At 38.4% G+C, this 22,133-nt stretch overlaps 1 long non-coding RNA gene across 1 annotated transcript in view; it reads left to right on the forward strand.

Moving 5' to 3' along the window:
* Positions 1–414: 414 nt before the first annotated feature.
* Positions 415–22,133, forward strand: part of 2810049E08Rik (RIKEN cDNA 2810049E08 gene) — a 37,503-nt gene continuing 15,784 nt past the window's right edge. The window contains exons 1-2 of the long non-coding RNA NR_036594.1: positions 415–621; positions 19,936–20,022. This is a non-coding gene — a long non-coding RNA (RIKEN cDNA 2810049E08 gene). The remainder of the gene's footprint in view (positions 622–19,935; positions 20,023–22,133) is intronic.

The raw sequence follows: 22,133 nt of genomic DNA on the forward strand, positions 1-22,133 counted from the left end.
AGAATGAATGAATTTAAACTCATAAAGCAGTTAACTTAAGGTTTCACAATCGAGTCTGAACACAAGAGTATACAATGCTAGTTGTCTGAATTCCAGTGACATCTATTTTTTACATTCCCCCCCAACTTGCGCTGTTTCTTTTTACTCTCACAATTCAACTCTAGTGAATTTAAAATGATCACTTTTATACTCTTTTATCCATAGATCACGGCCTTACTCAACTCACTTGAGAGAAACTCTCAAGTAGATAAGAACACAGAGATCCACAACACATGAAGACAGTGAGAGACTTTGGAGCACTCAGTCCTAAATATGATGTCTTTATCAAACCTTTCCCCTCAGGGATCTATGCAGAAGAGGAGACACATTTCAAGAGCCAGAGGTTATGTATGACTCAAAAGAAAAAAAAATGTCTTCCAAACACAACAGGACTGTTGCATATATAAACTCACAGAGACTGTGGCAGCATGTCAAAGTTCCACAAAGATTCAAGCTAGAGGGGAGGCTGATCATAGACGCCCTACACCCAGCTAAGAGGCTATCTGCATTGATGTCCACTGGTAAGACAGAAATTAGTGTTCTCCAATGCATTGTCCCTGGACATATCAACCACAACTGAGGGTAAGCCCCATGCTCAGGTTTTGTGTTGTCTAACACAAAACAAACTCAATGGCATTTTTTTTGGGTAAACTTTTGTTCCATGTTGACTTTTTTTGGCATTTTTTGTCTTATCAGTGTTTTGCTTGTTTTGATTCTGGCCTCTTATATATATGTTCACACACCTGTAGCCATACATGAGCATATACACCATACACATACACATGAACACACACACACATGAATTCACACATGCCCACATACACGTGAACATCTACACACACACACACACACACACACACACACACACACACACACACACATACACACAAAGATGTATAAGGCTAGAACATGCCTAACATGATGAAGTAAATTAGATATCACAGAAGTCATTTATGGATTTCTAGGAAGATCTCGATACTGTAGCTTCTTAAGAACTAAGGTTTTTGTAATTAGTGGTGTTTAGTAATCTCCATATATGTTCATTGTACTTTGCATATTGAATTTGTAAGGGGCTAATTTTAGAAATATAATGTATACAAAATGAACTGGGATCATATTCAAACCTAACACAAAGGAAAGATATACAAGAGTTGAACTGTTCAAATCCATCCCCATCATCCACTATAATTTGAAGACACCTTCTAACTCCTAGATCCCGTAAGTACTCACAAGTTCTGAGTGCGTCACAGGATGATGAACAAGGAAGAAGTGTGGTGGACAGAGAGCAAGAGATAGGCAGCTCTGGGTCATTGCTCTTGGTACCAGGCAGGTCTAGATCACCTTAGCTCACTGTCCCAGTATACTGAATTTTCTTAAAGAAAGAGATATTAGACAGCGATACATTTTGCAACAATTCTTCTAATTATATGCTCCAGTACAGGGGAATGCCAGGGCCAGGAAGTGGGAGTGGGTGGGTAGGGGAGCAGGGTGGGGGGAGGGTATAGGGGACTTTCGGGATAGCATTTGAAATGTAAATTAAAAAAATATCTAATAAAAAAATTGAAAAAAATTCTTCTAAAAGCCAGATAAAGTAAGATGGACAGCTTTATTAACAACCTGAAATATCATTTAAACTGCACATGTGTTTTAAACTTATTCTTTATTACAACAAGATCCTTATGTATATAAATAAAATTTTTAAATTGTTGTAAAAAATAAAATTTACCATTTTAAAATTGTCAATAATAATAATAATAATAATAATAATAATAATAATTTTCTAAGCATCCTTCTGCCTGACCTGATATCCCATGTTGCCTAGTGAAGCCTGGAATGCATGGAGTTCTTCCTGCTTGGCATTCTTAAGTGCTTGGACTACATACATGCACCACGACCCCTAGCTTAGTTATTCTTTCAGTACATAGCTCTGTGGAATTAAGTCATTCACAAACTGCAGACATCACCACCACCATGTTCCATAGAGCATTACTTATCTTTTGAAGTAGAAGCTGCACTCGTTAAAAACAGAGTTATGCAGACCCCCTTCCAGCGTCTAGAAACCACCATTTTGCCTTCTGTTTCTGGAATTTGACTCTTCCAAGTAATATTAAGGGGATGGTACAAGTTTTATCTTCTCTGCTTACTAGTTTATTTCATTCAAAAAATTTAAGCATATGTTAGAATTTCTTTTGGTTTTATGTCTTAATGATATTCCATTGTATGTATTACTACATTTGGGTTTCTATCCATTTATCAGTGGATATTGGGGTTGCTCTCCCGGATTAGTTGTAAATAATGGTGTTAAGAGTACAGAGATGGATGCCTCTTTGCATGCCTGCTTTCAATTATTTTGAGTATCTGATCAGAGGTTCAATTCCTGGATCACATATTAATTCAATATTTAACTTTATGGAGAATCACAATGTTTACTACAGCAGATCAATGACTTTATAAACCCATCAGAAGTATGTAAAAATTCTAACTTTTCCATGTTATCGTCAACATTTGCTATTGTCTCATTGTTTCATTGTTTTGTATCAGGCATTCTGATGAATGTTAGGTAGCATAACAGTGTGATTTTTACTTAAATTACTGTAACAACTACTGAAGTTGAAAATCTCCTCTCTCTCTCTCTCTCTCTCTCTCTCTCTCTCTCTCTCACACACACACACACACACACACACACACACACACACAAGAGATCAAACATCAAACCCAGGGCCCTCTTCATGATAACCAGAAATCTACTATTGAGCAGTATACAAATTCTGAAAATTAACATTTTGGATATTTGTCCATCTTCTGGGGAGGTGTGTTTATTCAACTGTGCTTCCTGTTTTTTGATTGAGGGCTGTTTTTCTGAATGATAGGTGATAGGAATTCTTTATAGAGTCTATATATGAATTACATACTAGCTTGTAGATTGCAAATGCCTTCTATCATTCTATATAGGTGTTTTGTTCTTCTGTTCATGGTGTCCTTTGATACATAGAAAGTTTTCATTTCAGTACCATGCAATTTAGCTCTATGTTTGTTGTTGCTGTTCTTCTATGCCTCTGTTGTGATTCCCAAGAAATCACTGCTAACTCTAACACAAGGCTTTACTTTTCAGCGATTTATAGTTTTACATGTTTGATCTATGTGGAATTATGTTTATAAGTGATATTAGATTATATTATTGTTGTACAAATGTGGTAAAAACATTCTTTTGCATTTAGATATTCTATTTTTCTATCAATTGTTGTGAAAAAGACGCAGAAGTTCTTTTATTGTTCTATCTCCTTCATGTGTTTTCTTGAGCATAGAGAAAACTAGGAACACCAGATAAGGGGTTTTAGTTAGCTACCACGATTTGAGCTAGCAGATGTGACACTTGCTAGAAGCGACACTGAGTATTTAACTAACTGCCCGAAATCTGTTTGCTTATTTCAATTCTACCATGGATTCATCCCTCTGAGTAATAGTATTGTAGACCACAAAGACTGAACAATTAACCAGATAGAAGGATCCTACTCTTTTGAAGTTTAAGCTACGATGATCTGTCACTTGGGAGTGGGATTGCATTACAAAGCTACCTTCTTGAGATTCCTATAAGGACAGAAAAAAGGCTTCCCTTTTTGACAATAATGACAAATGATTCTGTCCCCCAAACTATGGATTCCTTTCCCTTTGTTTGAGAAATAATTCCTAGTGAGTATATATTGCTTAAATATTAATCCACAGATGCTGTTATATTGTCCCACCAAGAAGTAAAATTCTTCACCCTAAGTAAAGGCATAGTAACAAGGGCTAATATTTCATATGAAATACCAAAATCAAACCAAAAAGAAGTTAAAAATATTGAGACAGTGGTCTTCAGGACATTAAGCCTAAGGTAATAAAAGAAGGGTATTCGTAAAAGAAGGTAGAAACATAAAGTGAATCGAATGATTGTTTCAAATTAATTGTATTTTTAAAAATTATGTCACATAAGAGCTAAGGCTACTGTGAGTCCACTAGACTGCTTGTGTAGTTTAGTGTCTAGAGAGATGAAAACATGTACTGTAGATCAGAGTACTGAATTCTCAAGATAAATAGATAAATAGGTCCAGACTTCTTCCCAAGGTGCCAGAATTTGTTATTTTTCTTACTGCTGTCAACTGTCCGTCAAGAATCAACTTAAGAGAGAAAGAGCTTTTTAAGTCATAGTTTAAGAAGGGGTACCATCCAACATGGCAAAGAAGGTCTTAACTCTGGGAAGTTGAGCAGAGGATCACATTGGATCCAAAGTCAGGAAGTTTAGCACAGAAAGAAGTTCCAGTGAGGCTCTGTCTCCTGAAGAAGATAAGAGCCTTCTTAAACAAGGCTCCTAGCTGGGGACCAAGTGTTCAAAGATATGAACCCTCAGAGCTGTTTAATATTAAAATGATAACAATAGCCTCTGAGTTTTCTGTTGAACACAGATCAGTAAGTACATGTGAGGAAGCTGTCAGAGGGCCTGGTAAGAAAATGGTGCCTATTCCCACCAAGCTGACAATAATACCTCATGATTCAAAGGTCACAGGGTCGAACATTCACAAGGTAGTTATGCAGCATAATCAGCTGTCTCTAGATTAAATATTGCCCTGGTTCCATGTATCAACCCTCTAAAGTAGCAATCTCCCACATCAAACTGTATCTGAGTAATGAGCCAGAAGGAAGCTCAGGCACTGAGTACACAAGAGTCCAGTATGTAACCCAAAACTTCCAGATATCTAAGAAACAAAATCCATGATAGAGAAAAAGTAGCTAGTTGAGTCTGAGATAATAAAGATAAAGCAAACCAAACTTATAATGATTTTAAACTGCTAGAACTGGGATAGATAATGCACCAATGATATTGACAGCATAGGAGACAATACGGATAAACTACAATATGAAAAGATGTGGGATCCGAGTTGTAAGTCCGACTTAGCATCTCTCAAGAAAAGAAACAGTTGAAATAATGGTGAGATATTTTCCAAACTCAACAAAAATTATCCAACAATACCAATGAATTCCATGGACAAGAAACGTGAGCATCACATATAGTGGTTAAATTGCTCAAGCTCAGGGAACGAGAAAATTGCTCTTTAAAATCAATGCAGGAAGGAAATGATTCATTTTACATAGGGGAAGGTAGAGGTGACACAGATTACCTAGAATTCTATACCCAGAAAAAATAACTTTTAAAGAGAAAGATGTTTCAAACATACTAAATAAAGATTTTGTCATTCACAAACCAGCACCCTAGAAAACAAAGAGAAGCTGTGTGTAGTAGTGCACACCTATGTTTCTAGCACTCAGGATGCTACTACTGAAGCAAGGATTGGGAGTACTGTCCTGCTTGAACTAGTAAGACTCTGTCTCAAAACAACAAACAACTCAAAGTCATAAATAAAACAGAAACTAAAACTTCAAACATGAACAGAAAAATCTTGAAATTGTTTAGGAAAGAAGGATCATACAGGAATGAAAAGAATGAGAAATAGCTATTTCATAAATAAGACATTACTAATTATTAGTCTATTACCTAACATCACTTAATGAAATTATTAATTTGAAATTTTACTTGTATATATTATGTAAAGGTCTCTCAGAACTCAACAGTAAGTTTAGAAAGGGTGGGAGATTTCCATCACAAATGATTCATAATTGAAGAGCTGGAACTTCGTAATTCCCTGAATTTATCATTAAACATTTTATACATTATCATCTTCCTACTTAATGACATACAAATATTATGTCTCGATAAGACAAGAAAATCAAGAAGAAGGAAGACCAACGTGTGGATACTTCATTCCTCCCTAGAATATGGAACAAAATACCCATAGAAGGAGTTACAGAGACAAAGTTTGGAGATAAGACGAAAGGATGGACTATCCAGAGACTACCCCACCTGGGGATCCATCCCATTATCAGCCACCAAACCCAGAGACTATTACATATGCCAGCAAGATTTGCTGAAGGGACTCTGATATAGCTGTCTCATATAAAGCTATGCTAGTGCCTAGCAAATACAGAAGTGGATGCTGACAGTCATCTATAGGATGGAACACAGGGCTCCCAGTAGAAGAGCTAGAGAAAATACCCAAGTAGCTGAAGGGGTCTGCAACCCTATAGGTGGAACAACACTATGAACTAACCAGTATCACCAGAGTTCGTGTCTCTAGCAGCATATGCAGCAGAAGATGGCCTAGTCGGCCATCATTGGGAAAAGAGGCCCCTTGGTATTGCAAACTTTATATGGCCCAGTACAGGGGAACGCCAGGGCCAAGAAGTGGGAGTGGGTGGGTAGGGGAGCAGGGCGGTGGGAGGATATAGGGGAATTTCGGGATAGCATTTGAAATTTAAATAAAGAAAATATCTAATAAAAAATGAAAAAAAATTATTTAGAAACCCAGCCTTAAAAAATTAAATGAAAGAACATGCAAAGCAATGAAACTTGTTGATAAAGAGGGTATAGGTAAAGTCTGTTTCATCAGTACCAGTGAGGGATAGGCATGGAATTAAAATGGCAAGAAACATATTACAATGGCTAAAACTAAAATTAAGTTATTAAAACAATGCCAATGAGAATACAGAAAAAGTACCTTACAAATCTATTTAGTAAGGAAATATTAAATTGTTTAGCCACTTCAGGAAATAGTATCACAGCTTATTAAAACCTGAACAATCAATTAACAATGAAACTATGGAAGGTTAGGTGCATTATTCACATCAAAACCTGAACCCAGTTGCCACAGCAGCTTTGTTCCTTATTCTAGTTTGGGAACAGCAAAAGCACTCTTCAAAGTGTCAGCGGGTAAATAAAGATGGCCCATCCACACTGTAGAATACTAAACAACGAAAAAAAGAGTTTGTATGCGTATTGTTGGCATTTTCTCCAGACTCTACCCAACAACAGCTAGGTATGAGCCTGATTCAAATATAAAAAGGACTCTCTCTCCATCTTTCCCCTTTCTCTCTCTCTCTATGTCTGTGTCTCTTTCTCTTATAAGGGATCAAAGAATAATACCTCAGCCTCAAAGACTCAGATAGTATGTAAACGCAAAGAGTGTTGTATTCTGCAGAAGTTCAGCATGCTGGGGTCTCCCCATTACCAAAATAGACAACCAAGTGAGTGTGCAGGCCTGAGTTAAAGCACATTAGGGAACTCCAGGGTATCTGCGTGACCTCTATATTAATCTGTTGGGTCTATCTCTATGGACATTCTATTACTGGGGTGTGGGCACTGGAAACTTGGCTGGGAAGGTCTGGAAACTGTTGTTGAAGAAGTAGCTGAGGAAGTCTGGAAACTGCTGCTGACCTATTGTCTTTGCCTCAGGCCAGGTGGCAGGGCAGCTTCTGAGGCCTGAACTTGCCTGGAATTGCCCAGTCCTCTGAGACAGGGATTTAGACCTAGTCTCCTTAACGGCCAATTTCAAGCCTATCATGGAATCGGTCTATCCTTCTCACTCTCTCTCTTCACCATGTGTCCCAATCTTCCACTCTTTCTCTCTTCCTCTCTTCTATCGCAGTCTTTCTCTGCCCCCCTTTCTTTGACTCTACTCCCTCCTCCAGTCCCAAATAAACTACATTAGGACTGTTGCATGGCTTGATTGTTCAAGGGGATACCTTGGCAGGGCCTGCCAAGCCCCACACTCCTTAAGGCCTTGTTTTATAAAACAAAACACAGGTAACAGGTCATTGGCTCAATAAAATCATGGTAAGTGAAAAGAACAAAAATTATGACACAGAGACTAGATCAATGCTTTCTAGAGTTGGACATTGTTTTGTAACAGCTTCCTCCCAGATAGAAACATTTTATCCTACAGGGAAGCACTTTAAGCAAAGAAGTAAACACCTCAAAACAGCTTCAGGAATCCCGGAAACACCTGATTCACTAAACCTCTCCCTAAGACTGCTGAGAGCCACTCTTGGCAAACCAAGCCGCAAAGAAGGCTCTGACATGATCCCAGCTGTCTAGAAGAAGCAGAAACCAGCTGAGCTGCCTGAAAGAGGTTTAACCCAACTGAGTCACTTGGAAAGGACACTGTCCAATCTGCTAAGCCACCTATAAGCTGTGCAGTGTGCACCAGTTTCCCAGCTTTGTGAGATGTACTGGGGCAGGTCTTGGTGATTCAGCTGTCTTTGAATCATTTCTACTCCTCCAAGTAGCTGCTCACCCATATTTCTGTAAGTAAGCCTAGTAAAACTTACTGGCTTGCCAAGTTGGACTCTGATGGAATCTATACCTTTTTCTGTCTTGGGCTTCCTATTTGGTGAACAGACATGTATGTAATGTCTCCCCAGAAAAAGTTTTTTCATTCCTGCTTCTTGCTTTCATAAATATGGCTGCTATGAACATAGTGGAGCATGTGTCCTTATTACAAGTTGGAGCATCTTCTGGGTATATGCCCAGGGTAGTATTGCTGGATCTTTCGGTAGTACTATGTTCAATTTTCTGAGGAAAAGTCCATCTGATTTCCAGAGTGGTTGTACCAGCTTGCAATCCCACCAGCAATGGAAGAGCATTCCTCTTTCTCCATATCCTCGTCAGCATCTGCTGTCACCTGAGGTTAGCCATTTGATCTTAGCCATTCTGAGTGGTGTGAGGTGGAATCTCAGGGTTGTTTTGATTTGTATTTCCCTGATGAGTGAGGATGTTGAACATTTTTTTTAGGTGCTTCTCATCCATTTGGTATTCCTCAGGTGAGAATTCTTTGTTTAGATCTGTACTCCATTAGATTAGCTCTGTACCCCATAGGGCTATTTGCTTTTCTGGAGTCTAACTTCTTGAGTTCTTTGTATATATATTGGATATTAGCCCTCTATCAGATTTAGGATTGGAAAAGATATTTTCCTTTGCACAATGAACTACTATGCGCTATTGAAAACAATGAATTTATGAAATTCTTAGACAAATGGATGGATCTGGAGGATATCATCCCAATTGAGGTAACCCAATCATAAAAGAACACACCTGGTATGCACTCACTAATAAGTGGATATTAGCCCAGAAGCTCTCTTGCACGCGCCTGACTCTCCAGCAAGAACGATGCCACAATAGGATCCTTCTGCACATGTTTATTGGGAGAGCTTGATTGCAGAGGTGAAGAGACCCTGAGCCTAGAAATGGTGCTGCTTATATAGGCCTAGGAGTGACGTGTCCATACCTGATTGGTTATGCTACCAGTACCTCATTAATATGCGTCGGGCCAGGCAGTGACTCAGCAAAAAACTCTTATGCCCATGCGCACATTGGTTGTTTACCCATAATCATGGGCGGTAGCCAGTGGTAGCCAGTGCCATCTTGGTTTTTTTTTGTTTGTTTGTTTGTTTGTTTGTTTTTTGTAATGGCGTTTGTGGCTTCCCACAAAGCTCAGAATACCCAAGATACAATTTGCAAAACACATGAAACTGAAGAAGAAGGGAGAACAAAGTGTGGATACTTTGATCCTTCTTAGAGGGGAGAACAAAATACCCATGGAAGGAGTTACAAAGACAAAGTTCAGAGAGGAGACTAAAGGGATCTTTAATAAACTGGTTCAAGAACACAGGAACAAAACTTTGACCAGCTATATACATTTATATATATCTTCCAGAGACTGCCCCACCTGGAGACCCATCCCATAAACAGCCACCAAACCCAGACACTATGCCAGATGCCAACAAGAGCTTGCGGACAGGAGCCTGATAAAGCTGTCTCCTGAGTGGTTCTGCCACTGCCTGACAAATACAGATATGGATGCTCACAGCCATCCATTGGACGAAGCACAGGGTCCCCAATGAAGGAGCTAGAGAAAGTACCCAAGTTGCTGAAGGGGTTTGCAGCCCCATAGGAGGAACAACAATATGAACTAAGCAGTACCCCCAGAGCTCTCTGGGACTAAACCACCAATCATAGAAAACACATGGTGAGACTCATGTCTCTAGCTGCATATGTAGTAGAGGATGGCTTAGTTGGTCATCAATGGGAGGAGAGGCCATTGGTTCTGTGAAGGTTCTAAGCCCCAGTATAGGGGAATGCCAGGGCCAGGAAGCAGGAGTGGGTGGGTTGGGGAGCAAGGGAGGGGAGGGGATAGGAGATTTTCGGAGGGGAAACTAGAAAAGGACATAACATTTGAAATGTAAATAAAGAAAATATCTAATAAAAAAAGTGTTGTCATGCAACAGAGATGGTGAGAGCAATGGATATGACTTAAATGAAGGACCACATCAGGAAAACTGACTGGGGATGGATTATATGAAAACAGTATTATTTTTGTACCTTCTTATGCATACACACTTGTCTCAAATTTTATTTTAAAAAGAACTGCACGATTAGTTGTGGTTTTCTGTTATCGTTTCCATCTGTTGCATCACAAGTCTTTGCAAGAAATACATTTGATAGTGAAGTTATATACTGAATGTATAAGGATTTCTTGAAACTCAACAATAATTATAGAAGAAACTAGTTTTGCCAATGGGCAAGATTCAAACAAACAGTTCATCAGAATGTCTGTATTGTCACACTAAAGTACATGTAATGATGGTTGGCTAGATTCATCTTAAGGTCAAGAGTCTAAAACTACACTGAAATATCATTATGTGACTGTTTCTGGAAGTTTGATCAGAGCTAGTGCCATTCATGCTATGAAGACATTGGAATTGCAGTAATTTGGTGGTAACATAAAAAAGTGTGGCCATTCTAGAAAACAGAGCAACCGTTTCTAAAAAGCTTAAATATGCACTTAGCATATGGCCAAGCTATTACATTTATAGACAAAAATAAATGTATATAGCTGGTCAAGGTTTTGTTCCTGTGTTCTTGAACCAGTTAATTAGACATTTTTAGATTTGCAATTACTCAAAGGCCTCTAGTATCAGAAAAAGTAAACTGGTTTTGGGATGTCCACATAAAGGTTACCTACTTCACAGAGGACTAGAATTAATGAAAGAACTATTAAGCCCAGTGTGTATGTATGTGTGTGTGTGTGTATGCATCTGTATATGTGTGTGTGTATATGTATGTATATGTGTGTGTGTGTGTGTGTGTGTATATATATAATCTGAAAAGTAATCTTGCAGAAAGGAAGAAGCCAAAGAACCTATCTTTTAGGGTTTGATATTTATAAAATTTCAACAATGCAAGCCAGTTAATGGTGATGGAAAGCAGGACAGTAGATGTTTAGAGTTTGAGAAGACAAATGGGAGCATTGCAGATGGATGTCGGAATAGTTTGGGAAAGATTAATTGTTATTTTGTTTTTATGATTTCTCAGCAGGAATCAGACACTTTGTTTTATTATCTGTTAGTTCTTCCTTGAGTTAAAAGTACTTTTAAGGAATTGAGATGGAGTTAATTTCCCTCCTTGGAGTTGCTTCAGCTAGGATTTGAACTTCCATCATATCTGGTCTCTCCTTTTGTTGTAGAACACTTGACTTCTAGTGTTCTTCTCTGAGCTGTTGTGTGAAAAGTATGGCTGTCCTGGGCCTGCTATTCTGGAGATACTTAGTAGTGAGGCCACAGGGAAAGATTCAGACGCCAGCAGTCTGAGCTGAGACTGTCATCTCATTGTAGCTCTTTCATACTATTATGTCTTGGCATGATTTGTTACTCAGCAACAGGTGACCTGAATGACACCTACTCTCCTTTCTCCATGCTTTTAGTATGATTTGACCTTTTCAAAAAAAGATATTTTGTTAATTAGCCAGGAAATGTCATTGCAAATGTACGTGAATGTGGGGTCCGCGCATTTGTGTGATTTTAGGTGTCCTTCCTTCTCTGTCTCCTTTCCTATACAGAATCTCTCATTAACTTGAAGCCAGGCTGGTGGCCAACCCAGTGATCCTTCTGCCTCTTCTCTGCTCCCACAATCATGGTGTCCAGGATTTTTCTCCATAATCCTGATGTGTGCAGCTATACCCAGCTTTTTCATGAGTGCAGGTCTTCCAGCTTGCTCAGCAAGCTTCTTACCCACTGGGCCATCTCTCCAGCTGCATCTTTTGTTCCAGATAGAGTACTACAGCCTGCCACAGAATAAGTGTGTACATTATAAAGCTGTGTTCTATTGCCTGAGCTCTAGCTTTGAGTTTAGAAAATAAACTAACTGTGTCTTAAATGAGGAGAATCACTAGATTTAGTCTAACATCTTCAAATTCAGTGAAACAGTTTGGATCCTGACAAAGGATTTAAGAGACATCTGACCTGCCATGGCTCTTGGTATATGTGTGATATGTTGTTATGATAGAGGAACAATTTTGTCTATACCTTATCTACTGCATGTAACAGGTATTGATTTTGATTATGGTTATTATTGATTTTTGAATGGCTTCCTTCATGTAGTGTCAAAGGAACAGTTTGTGTATATGTGTGCATGTTTATCCTATTAAAACTGAGGCCCAGGAAACACACCATAAGAGCTCTTATTTGTTATTAGACAACCCGACTCTGTCTGCTTGATTTCATGTAGGAGGATCCTTGCATGTGTATTTTTCAAGGATTTTTGTAGTTTGAAATAATCATAGCAGTGAGACTATGTGAGGATGATGTAGTGTGGTTCTTAATGCCCTAGTGCTAGGAGCTGATGTAAATATACATACTGGCTAACAGAATCAGATTATGTAATTAGTTAGATAATCAAGCAATTAATAGCTTTTATGGGAAGCAAAAACCCAAAGTGGAATTCCCCACACTTTAATGGCTGAAGTAAGTTATTGGATCTGAAACCCCTTTCATGGTGATCAATATATTTTGAAGCTAGTGTCTAGTAAGGTCAGTGTTGCATGGTAGTGAAATTTTCTCCTATTGGCTCACATGAGCAAACTCTTATTACTTCTTTCCAATTCTTCATCCTGTCACATCTTATTGGGAGTTAAAAATCAGCTAGGGCGGTTTATATCACAAAATGGCAAATTCTAAACGTCAAGCCTCCACCCCAGAACAGATTGGCAAAAAATTTCAACACAATCCTAGTTATACCTTTAAGTACTCAGATAAATATCAATTTAGGTAGATTTATGTGAACTGAGAGTAATTTGAGTCATAATGAACTGTATGAGGAGATGAGGGTAATGCCAAATGGTAGGAGTTCAAGTGAATATAGAAAAGAAAATATACAAGTTATCAGTTATTAATAGAGTATTGGACAAATGCATGTATTTCTTTGTTTCCAGATTCTGCTAATTCACATGAAACAAAAATGGGCTTTCCAGAAGGAGATAAAAAAGAAAGGGTTTGGTGGTGAGAGTGTTTTTTTGTGCCACCAGCTTTCAGAGTGCAAGACAGACAAGTTGAGTTCTGAGTGGCAAGTGTCATTCTGAGGCCAGGCTTGAACTCTCAAAGTTGAAAGTAAGGAAGATTTACAAAGATTTCCATGAAGATAGAGCTGGTAAATATTAAATATTAAAGATGAGAGTTTGTCGGCCTCTATTATTCAAATCCTAATTTAATAAGGGTTCTCAAACGCTTTGACACCCCCCATTCTTTTGTCCATTGGTTGGATGCAAATATCTGCATCTGATTTTTTTCAGCTGCTTGCTCAGTCTTCCAGAGTGCTATCATGCCAGGTCCCTTTCTGTGAGTGCTCCATAGCCTCAGTATCAGTGTCAGGCTTTGGGGCCTCCCCTGGAGCTGGTTCCCACTTTGGGCCTGTTGCGGGACCTTCTTTTCCTCAGGGTCCTCTCTATTTCCATCTCTGTAATTCTTTCAGACAGAAACAATTATGGGTCAGAGGTGTGACTGTGGGATGGCAACCCCATCCCTCACTTGATGGCCTGTCTTCCTGCTGGAGGTGGACTCTACAAGTTCCCTCTCCCTACTGTCCGGCATTTCATCCACGGTTCCTTTTTTTGAGTCCCAAGAGTCTCTCACCTCCCAGGTATCAGATGCATTCTGGAGCCCCCCCCCCCCCCACCCCTGACCGCCTACCTCCCGAGGTTGCCTGTTTCCCAAGAAGCAGCTGAAAGAGTCAGAGGCAGATAGTTGTACCCAACCAATGGACAAAAGAATCTGACTCCTGTTGTTGAATTAGGGAAAGACTGAAAGAAACTGAGGAGAAGGGCAATCCAGCAGGAGGGCCAGCAGTCTCAATTAATCTGGACCCCCGAGATCTCTCAAACACTGGACCACCCAAAAGGCAGCATTCAGAAGCTTATATGAGGCCCCCAACATATATACAGCAGAGGACTTCCTGGTCTGTGTTCATTCAGAGATGATGCACCTAACCATCAAGAGAATGGAGGCCCCAGGGATTTTAGAGGTCAGATGGGATACGGGGTAGGAGCATCCAGGTGGAGATAGGGGGGTGAGGAGGAGGTATGGGATGGGATGGGTGGAGGGAGGGTGAATGGGGGAGGAGTAAAATATGGAGTGTAAAATAAACAAATAAATTAATTTTTAAAATATCAGTTAAAGCAAAATCAAACAAACAAAAAAAGGAATTGTTTTCACTATTCTGGTTTTTTTGCCTTTCCAGATCAATTTGAGAATTGCTCTTTCCATGTCTTTGAAGAATTGTGTTGGGATTTTGATGGGGATTGCATTGACTCTATAGATTGCTTTTTGATGACTATTTTTACTACGTTAATTTTGCCAATCCATGAGCATGGGAGATATCTCCATTTTCTGAGATCTTCTACAACTTCTTTCTTGAAAGACTTGAAGTTATTGTCATATAGGTCTTTCACTTGTATGGTTAGAGTTATCCCGAGATATTTTATATTATTTGTGGCTATTGTGAAGGGAGTTGTTTAACTAATTTCTTTCTCATCCTGTTTGTCATTTGTATAAAGAAAGGCTACTGATCTATTTGAGTTAATTTTATAACTGGCAACTTTGTTGAGCTTGTTTATCAGCTGAAGGAGTTCTCTGGTAGAATTTTTGGGGTCATTTATATATACTATCATATCATCTGCAAATAATGATACCTTTATTTCTTCTTTACCAATTTGTATCCCCTTGATTGCTTTTTGTTATCTTATTGTTCTAGCTAACACTTGGAGTACTGTATTGACTAGATATGGGGAGAGTGGGTGTCCTTCTTTTGTCCCCGATTTCAGTGGGATTCCTTCAAGTATGTCTCCATTTAATTTTATATTTGTTTGCTGTATATTGCTTTTATTATGTTTAGGTATGAGCCTTGAATTCTTGATCTCTCCAAGACTTTTAACATGAAGGGGTGTTCTATTTTGTCAAGTGTTTTTTCTTCAAGGAAATGATCATGTAATTTTTTTCTTTGAGTTTGCTTATATAGTAGATTACATTAATGGATTTTCCTATTTTAAACAAACCTTGCACCCCTGGAATGAAACCTACTTGATTGTGGTGAATGATGGTTTTGACGTATTCTTGGATTTATTTTGCAAGAATTTTATAGGGTATTTTTGAATTGATATTCATAAGCGAGATTGGTGTGAAGATCTAATTTTTGGTTGGGTCCTTGTGTTGTTTAGGTGTCAGAGTAATTGTAGCTTCATAGCATAAGTTAGGTAGCATTCCTCATCTTTCTATTTTATGGAATAGTTTGAGGAAAATTGGTATCAGGTCTTCTTTGAAGGTCTGGTAGAATTCTGCACTAAATCCATCTGGCCCTGGGCATTTTTTTTTTTTTTTTTTTTTGGTTGGGAGGTTTTAATGACTCCTTCTATTTCCTTGTGTGATATGGGCCTGTTTAGATAGTTTATCTGCTTTTGATTTAACTTTAGTATGTGTCATCTGTCTAGAAAAACACCCAATTCATCTAGATTTTCCAGTTTTGTTGAGTATAGGCTTTTATAGTAGGATCTGATGATTTTTAATTTTTTCTCCATTTCTGTTGTTATGTCTCCCTTTTCATTTCTGATTAATTTGGATACTGACTCTTGGCTCTTTAGTTAGTTTAGCTAGGGGTTTATCTATCTTGTTTGTTTTCTCAAAGAACCAGCTTTTGGTTTTGCTGATTCTTTGTATTGTTTTCTTTGTTTCTATTTGGTTGATTTTTAGCCCTGAGTTTGACTGTTTCGTCCCTTCTACTACTCTTGCATAAGTTTGCTTCTTTTTGTTCTAGAGCTCTCTTGTGTGCGGTTAAGATTTTAGAGTAAGATCTCTCCAGTTTCTTTACCAGGGCACTCAGTGTTATGAATTTTACTCTTACCAATGCTTTCATTGTGTCCCACAAGTCTGGATATGATGTGCCAACATTTTCATTAAATTCCAGGAAGTCTTTAATTTCTTTCTTTATTTCTTCCCTGACCAAGTTATCATTGAGTAAAGAGTTGTTCAGTTTCCACATGTATGTGGGCTTTCTGTAGTTTTTGCTGTTATTGAAGACAAGCCTTAGGCCATGGTGGTCTGATAGGATGCACAATATTATTTCAATCTTCCTGTATCTGTTGATGGTTGTTTTGTGACCAATTATATGGTCAGTTTTGGAGAAGGTACCATGAGGTGCTGAGAAGAAGGTATATTCTTTTCTTTTAGGGTGAAATTTTCTGTAGATATCTGTTAAATCCAGTTGGTTCATAACCTTTCTTAGTTTTTCTGTGTCTCTGTTTAGTTTCTGTTTCAATGACCTGTCGATTGATGAGAGTGGGGTGTTGAAATCTTCCACTATTAATGTGTGGAGTTCAATGTGAGTTTTGGGTTTCAGTAAAGTTTCTTTTATGAATTTGGGTGCTCTTGCATTTGGGGCGTAGACGTTCATAATTGAGACTTTCTCTTGGTGGATTTTTCCCTTGATGAATATGAAGTGTCCTTCTTCATCATGCTTGATAACTTTTGATTGAAAGTCTATTTTTTTTTTTTTTTGGATATTACCATGGCAAATCCTGCTTATTTCCTGAGACCATTTGCTTGGAAGACCCTTTTCCATCCTTTTACTCTGAGATAGTGACTGTCTTTCTTATTGAGGTTTGCTTCTTGTATGCAGCAAAATGCTGGATCTTGTTTGCTATCTAGTCTGTTAGCTTATGTCTTTTTATAGGTGAGTTTAATATCCTTTAATATTGAGAGATATTAAAGAGAGATGACTGATGACTTTTGGTTCCTGATATTTTTGTTTTGTAGGTGGTTTTATGTGCTTGTGATTCTCTGCTTTTGACTTTGTTGTGAGATGCTTAATATCTTGTCCTTTCTTTGGTGCAGGTATCTTCCTTGCATTGGAGTTTTCCTTCCAGGATCCTCTGTAGGACTGTATTGGTAGATAGATACTGTTTGAAATTGGTTTTGTTCTGGAATATTTTGCTTTCTTCATCTATATTGATTGAGAGTTTTCCTGGATTTCATAGCCTGGGCTGGAATTTGTGTTTTCTTAGAGTCTATATGACTTCTGTCCAGGGTCTTCTGGCTTTCATAGTCTTTGTTGAGAAGTCTGATGTAATTCTGATAGGTCTATCTTTATATGTTACTTTGCTCTTTTCCCTTGAAGCTTTTAATATTCTTTCTTTGTTCTGTACATTTAGTGTTTTGTTAATTATGTGATGAGAATTTTCTTTTTCTGTTCTCATTCATTTGTGTTTATATATATATATATATATATATATATATATATATATATATATATATAAGCTTCTTATACATTTATGGCCATCTCTTTCTTTAGGGTTTGGAAGTTTTCGTCTATGATTTTGTTGAAGACATTTTCAGGTCCTTTGAGCTGGGAATCTTCATTCTCTTCTATTCCGGTTATTCTTAGATTTCGTCTTACATTGTGTCCTGAATTTCCTGGATGCTTTGGGTTAGGAGTTTTTATGTTTTGAATTTTCTTTGACAGTTGTGTCAATATCTTCTATGGTATCTTCTATACCTGAGATTCTCTCTTCTATCTCTTCTATTCTGTTGGTAATACTTACATCTATAATTCCTGACCTCTTTCCTAGAATTTTCCATTTCCAGGTTTGCCTCCATTTACGTTTTGTTCATTGTTTCTACTTCTACTTTTAGGTCTTAGACGGCTTTATTCAATTCTGGTACCTGTTTACATGTGTTTTCCTGTATTTCTTTCAGTGACTTATTGATATCCTATTTAAAGAACTCTATTATCTTCATGAGATAGGATTTTAGGACAAATTCCTGATTTTCAGGTGTGTTGGTATATTCAGGGCTTGCCATGTTGGTAGAACTGTTTTCTGATGATGCCCACGTATTTTGGCTTCTGTTGTTTATGGTCTTGCACTTGCCTTTTGCCATCTGGGTATCCCTGGTGTTTGTTGGTCTGGGTGACTGTCTGGAGTCTGCCTCTTTTGTCTCTCTGTTGCTTCAGTTCTCCTGGTAGGCCTGTGGACCTGGCTGTAGCAGATCACCAGTGGGGACTTCCAATTGGGGGCTCTTCAGAGGGGTAGAGAAACTGCTGATCTGTTGCCCTGGCTGCAGTAGGTCTTCTTAGAGGTTTTCAGACTGTTGGGTCTTCAGTGGAGGAGTCAAGCAGTTATTCAACTGCTCTGAGGGCAGCTGATCATAAAGTGCTCTGAGTGCAGCAGATCTTCAACTGCTCTGAGTGCAGCAGGTCCTCTAGGATGGGTCTGGATATGGTGTCTTCAGTGGAGCAGACCGACTAGGAGTCTGCCCCAGCAGAGAGGACCAGGCAGAAGGGGAGAAAGGGACAGAGGGGAGTGGTATTTGGGAGGATGGCAGTTTGGGTGGGTGATGGGTCCTGAGTCCACCAATCTCCCAGCATCAGCTCCAGGCAGGAGGGAGGGGGTTCTTACCAACTGCTCTGAGTGCAACAGGTCCTCTAGGATGGGTAGGGATATGTTGTCTTCACAGGAGGAAACCAAATAGGAGTCTGCCCCAGCAGAAAGTCCTAGAAATTTCTGTTGTCAGGATACTAGCAGTCTAGTTTAGTAGCATCAGGATATCAAAAATCTAGTTCAAAAGTGTCACCAAATACAAATCATCTGTGGCAGTAGAATCCAGCAGAAACAGCCAGTAATCCACCAAATTGGTCCAAGTCAGTGGGAGCAACCAGAACCAGCCAGAATGCCAGGAAGATTTTCCTGCCTTGCTTCTCTCAATGAAGCGAAGATCAGAGAAGGCTCGAGACCAACAAAATGTTGCAAGGCTAGATATACAAGCACACTGTAACTGTCTGCTGGTCCTAATTATACTCTACAAACTTTTTGTGTCCTTTCATGGTTCTGCTTCAGGAAAACATCACATGTGTTTGCATCAATATGAGATAGTTAGATATTTCCACTGAGCTGAAAGGTACAGAGGGAACATTAATTGTAAATAACATGTAGGCGGGTTCTATTTGATATTACTTTAAACTACACTGTGCTCAGTAACAAACATTAAAACCCATATATTACTATCTTAGGATAAGTCAATTTTTGATAGAGAATATTCATGTTGTAAAATAATGTTCCCCTCGGGATGCTCTGATAATTAGTTAAGCAACATATAACCCACATATGTTCTAATACTGTCTCAATGGAGACCAGTGCCTTCAACAATGAAGCCAAATCCTCACTAAAAAGAAGAAAAAGAAGTTGTCCCATTTATAAATTTTGAAGTCACCATTTGAGCAAGTAAGCAATATTTTGTGGAGAATTACACTGAAAGAAAAATGAAAGATTTTGAAGAACAGCAGCTCTGTGATGCTTTCTCTAGGCACTGATGGTGTCACTCCTCCAAATATTGACTGGTCAGATTTTCAAGATGTAAAATCTGGCATAGATCATATTGCTCTTAAACTCTCTCTGAACTAATTCCCTATTAATGATTATGCTTTCCCCCATTTCCTATTAGATAAATAAATGTATTACACTGGTGAAATCCATTAATCTCTATAGCTATTAAATAACAACAATAAGAAAAAGTAATAATTTGAGCAAAAAATACATACAATGTATTAACAAGACTGCAAAAGTATGCATGCAATTAGAGAGCCCTAGATCCATTTCTTTTTCAGTTGGTGGACCCAGTAGACCGTCAATTTGTCTGCTATGCTTTCCCCAGCAGAGTATCAGCTTCACTTCACCAATGTGGGATGCTTCTCCAACGTCCTCATTATTACTTCCTCTCCTTGGCATTTACAGTTCCCAGGTTTGTGTCACGGATGTTATTCATGTGTCATTTACCACTTTCCCCAAACAATTAAGCTCCAAATCACATCAGAGATTGTTCAAGCTGCTTGCCACCTGGACAAATTATACACCATGGCTTGCTTATTTTGTCTATCAGCATCTGGGAAAGATCACCTTCTGTGGGTCAGTCAACTTCAGTAGTTGTTTTTTTTTTCTGGTAGCCCCCAAAAGGACTAATTCATGGTGTATGATTTCAACTACAATTTTTTTCTCCCTCTCCTTCTTTCTCTCTCTCCCTCTGTATGTGTGTCTGCATATGTGTGTCCTTCTTTGTGTGAAGCAAAAGACTATTATTATCCTCTTATTTAATATGACTGGTTGGCACTATCATTTTAACCATGAAGATGGAAAATTCCTTCAGTAATTTAGCCAGCTTTTAACATACAAGTCATGCATCACTTAACATGGAATACATTTTGAGAAATGTGACATTCGACAATTGCATCATTGTGCAAGAATCATAGTGTAGTTTCACAGCCTACATCAGTACTGGTCAATCACTTGACTTGAGGCAATCAAGTCAGCCAGTAGATTTATGAAGATGCTGTCAATAAATTTACAATATTGTTTTACAGTGGATGTTTTTAATAAGTAGAAGTACAAAATAATAATAAAAAGCATTTATAGAAAGTACACAAATCAGCAACACAGACATTCATCATCATTATCAAATATGTGTATGGGCTGCAATAGCTCTAGTTTCCTGTTACTGGCAGGCAGAGAGTTTCTTTGCACCAGCAGCACCACAAATATGAGTACCACATTACCCTATGACACTGAGATAGTTATTCCATTGTGAAGTAGTAAGAAAATCATGGCTCTATTCTAATATAAGAGATTATTGTCATACAAGCAACAGAAGTGTGGATATGTGACAGTATAACTGGATGTAAGGAAATACAGCCCTCCTTTCATAGTACTTCACCCGTGAGAACTCTTAAAATTCTAACAGAGTGAATAACAGTCTTATTAGCTATCTTTAATATTTGTTCTTCACCAGGAACTTGTCTAAATTGGAGAAGGTGGGACTATTGGTTCACTGCTGTGTCTCCAGGACTGAGCATTCTTGGATGCAACAGAAATTCCATGGATACCAATGCAAATACTATGAGAGTTAGCATGTGTCTTCCACTGATAGTAAAAGTTAATGCCTGTTTCATGGTGCAGAAAGCCTGTTTCTATTGCAGACTGCCACCCGTATTTTAACAGTGCCTTGGCAATACAGCATGCAGCTCGTAAGCCAGAATCTTGTTTGAAATTCCTGTAGAAAGCGTCCACACATTGCTTGTCTACCAATCTTAGAGTGAGCTCTTGACAATTACATGGGCAGTTATCTGAAACACCACTGTTTTCAAGATATTTTCTTATCTAGAGGAGTCAAATAGAAACCAGACTTTCTAAGAATCTAGCTCTAAGTGCGTCTAAAAATGTAGTTTAAAAGTCCTCTCATTTGGGGTATTCATTTAACGATCGCTTTACATTTCACAATAATTTTAACTATTTATTACCACAAATATAAAATTTGCGCCTCTGGAAAAGGCTCAGTGGATAAAACACTTGTGGCGCAATTGGGAACAACACAGTTGCAATCCCAGCTGGGCTCATGACGTAGTCCACCTGTAGTCACAATGATTGCTAGGTGGACATAGGGATCTCTGGGCTGAGCTTGGTACCCAGGGTAGCCAGACTATCTAAATAGCCAAACTCTTAGGTAACTTATGCTGAATAAAGTTTTCTTAATAAATCCATAATAGTGAATAATCTCCCCATATTGAGTATTCCCATTTAGAACACTTCTTTTTTATTTTCACACTATTTAAGACAGTTCTCTGAGTAAGTTCTTGTGCATAGTCATAATTATTTTATTTTTAGGAATTCAAAGTATAAAAATAGTCATGACCTTGTTATAAATGGCAAAGGCTTTTCTTTTTCTTTCTGCCTTTTGTTTGTTTTTGTTTTGTTTTTGTTTTTCAAGACAAGGTTTCTTGGTGTAGCCCTGGTTGTCCTAGAACTTTCTCTGTAGATCAGGCTGGCCTTGAACCCAGAGATGTATCTGTCTCTATTAGCATC

This window comes from Mus musculus, chromosome 13 (genome assembly GCF_000001635.26).
Source record: "Mus musculus strain C57BL/6J chromosome 13, GRCm38.p6 C57BL/6J".
Lineage (NCBI taxonomy): Eukaryota > Metazoa > Chordata > Mammalia > Rodentia > Muridae > Mus > Mus musculus.